This window comes from Malania oleifera, chromosome 11 (genome assembly GCF_029873635.1).
Source record: "Malania oleifera isolate guangnan ecotype guangnan chromosome 11, ASM2987363v1, whole genome shotgun sequence".
NCBI lineage: Eukaryota > Viridiplantae > Streptophyta > Magnoliopsida > Santalales > Ximeniaceae > Malania > Malania oleifera.
In genome coordinates, this window is record NC_080427.1 from 27,788,367 (window position 1) to 27,794,366 (window position 6,000).

A 6,000-nucleotide genomic window follows, 5' to 3' on the forward strand; every position below is an offset into this window, starting at 1 on the left:
CATGCTAAATTCCTTATTTTTGAACTAACTTATACCCTTCACATACTTGCGTACAACTTAAGAAGTACACACTTAAGTCATTTAGGCGTAGTTTCTCTTTATATGATTTTGTGACTCCATGAAGAATTGATTGGTAGTACACTCGTGTTAATCTGGCTATATAATTTATTGTATTTACACGACATCTCACGAGACTGAATAAACACATTCACATGATTCATTGCACTTAGGATTTCCTTGTGAGCACTAAGAGAACACCCGTGGCGACTATAACACTTTGTGAGATATCTTTGAGCTATTTATCGTCCTTTTGAGTGTTAACATCAAATCAAAGTTCATGGAACTCAATTCTCTTTTTCTGAATGATTCCTTGTACACTAGTCTCTGTTTTTTATTTGCTAGCCTAGAGGTGACAACTAGTGGGGAGATAGAAACCTAGGTCTTGTAGCCTACTCAAGACGTGAAGGCTGAGCCACCCCTAGAGATAGGCTTAGTTCATGGACCACTATTCGAGCTCAATTCCCATTGAAGGTATAAAGATAACAAAATAAGTGTAAAGATTGTCCTAATTGATTAAGAAAAGATAGAAAATGAAGAATGAACAGAAGAAAGAATAAGAAAAAAAAATGTGCATGAAATGAAAATGTTAATGCCGACTCCATAGAAATACCACAAAAAGTCCAAGGACACGACACATGTTTTCCACATATGAAGATTCTTCAACTGTTTAATGCCTTAGATATATTCACGACAAGTTTGTGAATAAGTTGATCTACAGTTATCTTGGTTGGATATGGCGAGTAGGTGAGAAGATGCTAGGGTGAAGGTTCCGACACCTCACAGATAGGTTAGATCCTTCTCAGACTAGTCTACTCCACATACTTAGCGTTCGTTCCTTTTAGTATGTGGGATGTTTGATCGTTACACTCCTCCTCACATATGACGAGTGAACCCATTTTTTTTTAGTGTTCTTGAGGGTATACCAATTAGGCCAAGTCAAAGCGACTGTTCTGTAGGTGTCCACTGGTATCCCTAGGTGTACTGGGTCACACACATCACACACACCTCAAGATTTTACTGATTTATACTCGAACTTATATGACCGCATTAACTATGAATTGTACCGCTGATTTACTTCATGTGAGTATATTGTTCTTAATTGCTATATAAAATATGAAACTTACATGAGTGACGTGCTTCGGAGTTGTGAGCATTGAATATGAAGAAGTTAGTGTGAAATTCAGTTATGTTCTTGTATGTGAAACGGTATGGTTGGGTCGCATGTGCATTCATTTCAGTTTTTCCAGAGTTCGTAGTTCTGGGCACTGTCCTAAAATTCATTCACATGTTTTGCTAGAAACTAGCAAAATGTTAGTTGGGGGGTGTGATTACGAGCTAAAACTGCGTAATTAGGCATCTTAACCCGAGTTTTACGACTTATATTTTTAATTAAATGACCAATTACATCCAATATTTTAACAAAGTGACATGTTTATCATTTTTTGAGTTTTATTGCACAATTTATGAATTTTTGGCAGTTTTGTATCGTATAAAAATTCACGGGAACCAAAACCAGCACCTATCCGTAATTTAGGCATAACTTTTTTGTCCAAGCTCCGATCGAGACGACTCAAATTTATGGAGAAATAAGAAAGGATTATCTACAACTTTCATGTTTTGAGTTTTGCAAAAAACGAGCTCCAGGAAGGTCAAAATTGAGCTTGAAGTTGTTATACTTGTACAAGACAAGGAAGTATGTGGGCATAATATATTACATGTGAGCCATGAAATAAAAGCAAATTAAATGAATGAGCTGCTTCAATGTGGGTTGTTGGAATAAAAACACATGAAGGGGTCGTGCACTCAAGAAAAAGAAAGCAAGGAGGGCCATGGGCTTTGGAGGGCTTAAAGAAATTGAAAAAAAAATTATTATTTTTTAATGCATTTAAAAAGTCAACAATTGGAGGCTTCTTGTGGGATTTAAAGTAGGATTTCTTGGAGGGTTTACGGCTGGGGCTACTGCAAGGTAGTGGGCTGGAGGGCAAGAAAAAGGAGGGAAAAGAAAAGTAAGGGGAGAAAAGTCAAAAAGTTGTGGTTAGTTTTAGGCTGGGTTTTTTTGTAGGGTTATTGGAGTTTTTCTTTAGAGGTCTTCAAAGGAGCCGTGCTGGGGGCGCTATGGGCTGCTACACAAGGAAGAACTACCGCAGCAAAGAAGAAACACAGCAGTTATGCTGTGATGACCCAAAAATATATGTATGATTAAAGCACAATAATAATAAAATAATAAAAATGGTCATTAAGTTAATATCAATACATAAATGTTTTTCTATAAGATCCTTGATTCCATGTTTGATGCCTAAGAAAAACTTTGTCTTAGCAAGTGCTCAGAGACCATTGTGGCTCAATCACTCACTGGAAGTCGGCCTGGTCAAAATGGAATTTTATAGGATAAACAAGATAGATACTGTTTGGACACGTAAATAAGTACATATACATAAAATAGTGTTTTAACAAGCATAATTTATAGAAATACATAGTAAGATAATAATAATATAGGTATCATATGTGGGGCCCACAAGGCTATATGGAGCCCACATGAGTCCTAAAGTCGTGTGGGATTCACATGAGTCCCAAAGTTATGTAGGGCTCATAAAACCGTATAAGGACTATTGGAATTACGTAGGACCCACTTGGGTCTCGAAGTTATGCGGGGCCAATATGAGTTTTTCAAATTCAAATTTAATTCTTTTTCAAAAATAAATAATAAAATAAATAAATACTAAAAATAATTTAAAAGTAATAATAATTATAATAATGATTAAAAAAATTTATAATAAAATAATTAATTAACTAATAAATAAATTAATTAAATAATTAATTAAAAATTTATTTAATGAGAATAGTGGCAAGCACTCCCACATGACCTCCATCCCCATCCCATACTCAACCCATACCTTGTCCATCCCTTACCTATTTTTTAATTTTAAAAAATTATAATTTCACCCCTCTCCCCACACTTTTTCAAATTCCACTTCTTCCCCAAAATTTTCCTATAAATAGAAAGCTCTCAACCTTCATTTTTCACAAAAATTTTCAAAGAAGAGAATGATTAGTGAGTGAAAGAATTTGTGGTGGAGAGAATTTTTAAATAAGTTCTCACTCACTCACTCTTTCCAATCTCATTTCTTAGAGATAGTCACTGTGTTCGTAGCATAAGATAAAAGAAGAGGTAAGTAAATTTGATTATGCTAGTTTTTTTTATTTAAAATTCATACTCGAGTTTATTTTGTAAGTAAATTTCAATTATGTTAGTTAGTTCCATAAAATTTTTATTAGTTTATTTTTTCATATATTTAATTATACCAGTTCTATCTTTAATATACTTACATTTATTTTTAGATTAAAAAATGTTCTAATCCCCTCAGATAAATTTTCAGCATTTCTTTTTATTCAAAAAAAAATTATATATATTTTTAACAAAAAAATTGTGTGGCATGAGTTTATTTCTATGTTGCATGTTTTATGAAAATATGAGTAAATATGAGATTTTCACGATATTATTTTAAACTGTATAAACTATAATAAGATGATTTTAAAACCTCTTATGGCAACGAAAGTTCAAAGTTACGGATGTTCGGTACTGCAACTTAAAGTTTATACGGATCAGAGTGCACCCACACTGTTTACATAGTTATTATTTATGTTAGTAGATTTCTCCTGAGTGCACACCTGGTTCCAAACCAAGACTTAATAAGGAAAATCTCACTTAATGTTTACGTACGATGATTTAGTTTGGTCGGCCAGCCAACTAAGTCCAGTTTTCGGCTAGCCAGCTAAGTCTAGTCTTCGAACCGCACAACCCAGTCATGAGGGTAACCTTGACTCATAGTAAACAAGCCTAAAGGTGATTTTTACAATATATGTTTATACATATTTAATTACGTATACAAAGTTATTGATGATTTGAAGGAAAAGTGTAAGTTTACATGAAAATGATCATTCTTGTGCTTAAATGACGATCTAAAGAAAACGTATGAAGAAAAATATATGTATGTTTATCATTAAATATTTTTACAGTTTTAAAGTTAAAAGTTTAATTTAATAGTTATAGTATATGATTATAAAATTTTACTGTTGTAATTGATGACAAAAGTTTTATGCAGAAATTTTTAAATTAATATTTATTCTAGAAGCAGTTTAGAAGTTATAGTATTAAATATTGTTTTTACGAAATTTTTTAAAAGCTCATTTTGGTCACACACTAATAATAATCTTATTTACTTACTGAGCGTCGTCTCACTTCAATCATATTTTTATTTCAGATAACTCTGAAGGGCATGTTGGAAATCAGGCTTAGCAAGCATGCGGGTGGGAATAGAAAAAAATAAAGATTAATTAGAAATATTAGTATGATGTCAGACATTTATGCTTGCGTAATTTTTCTTCTTTTGAAATAAATGATTGTAATATGGATAATTAGCGCTCTCGTTTAATAATAATTGAGTTTATTTACTTCTACTGTAAATCAATAGTAAAAAGTAAATATCCCAGACCCTTCGGGGTTGGGGTATTACATATGCTGTTGTATTGAAGCTCCTCACGGCCTTCCATCTCCATTCCAACTCTCTTCTCTCTCCCTCTCTCATTCTCTCTCTTGTCCTTATATTTATTCTCTCTTGTACTTTAATAGTTGTTAGGTGTTTGCTTTGCCTTGTAAGCTATAGTTTTATGCCATTGCTGCTGTTGGGTATCCCATCCCAAAATTGGGTATTGGACATACGGTGGCATAACTATAGTTTACTTGTATAGTTAACTATAGTTTATTCTCTCATTCTCTCTCTTGTCCTTATATTTATTTACTTGTATTATGTTACTTTGATGTTATTTAAATTTCTTATTGTCATCTAGTTGTAGTATTTTGGTTTAATGTCATTTTAAATTACTTTGTTGGAATTTGTTATTTATTAATTTAATTCAATTTCATCTTGAGTTAATTTATTGTTTAAATTAGTTCAGCTGAGTTTTTTTTTATTGTCAATTCTACAATCTTTTTTTTTTTTTTTATCTTGGTTTCATTGTTAAGTTGAGTTATTTTATTGTTTCATTCCATCTCTAGTTCTCTTGTCATGTTAATTAATTAGTTGCTTAGACTTCAATGTTATTTTAGTATTTAATGGAACTTAATATTGTTGGGTTAATTTTGCTTTGTTTAAGATTAGTTAATGTGGATTTAATATGTTTAAGTACTTGAGTGAGTGTTAGATTTTGTTTAAGTGTGGTTCATTTTTGTTTAAGATTTTATTTAGGTTGAATTCATTTTCGCGTTTTTTTTAGGTATAGTTTATCCTTGTTAGGCCTTTATTTAGGTTTAATTCATTTTTGTTTAGGCCCTTGTTTAGGTTCATTTAATTGTTAAATGCCTTTATGAGATTAATGTTTGAGGAGTTGGTCATTTTGCTTGTTTGATTTGGTTATCGTTTATTTGGATAGTTGAATGGATTGTACTAGGTTAGCTTAATAGTTTACGTTATGTTCATGTTTTAGGATTTAGTATGTTTTAATTTTGCCACAAACTTTCAAAAAAAAAAAATTATAAGATTTCGAATCTGAACCATGTTCAATAAAATTTGTTTTCTTATTTTCTTTGTCTATTTCGCGCTAGTTTAGAATTAATCTGCATTCCCCGTAGAAACGATCTGGCCTATTTAGGCTAATTATTACACAACGTAACTCCTATACTTGGAATAGCCCTAGTGCTACTTATTTTTAGCAGTGAGTCAAAGGGCTGGCCCACCACTGCCGAGTCAAAAATAAAAGTTTGTAAGTACGATGGGTCTGCCACTACAATAAACCACATAAACTGTCATTCTCCCACTATCTCGTACAACAGCAGTAGCACTAACATAATCATGATCGTAATCATATAGTTACAGTACCGTACTTCGTGAAAGCCTAAACCAAGTCAATCAGGTTCTGATAACGTATAACATACTTCCAAAT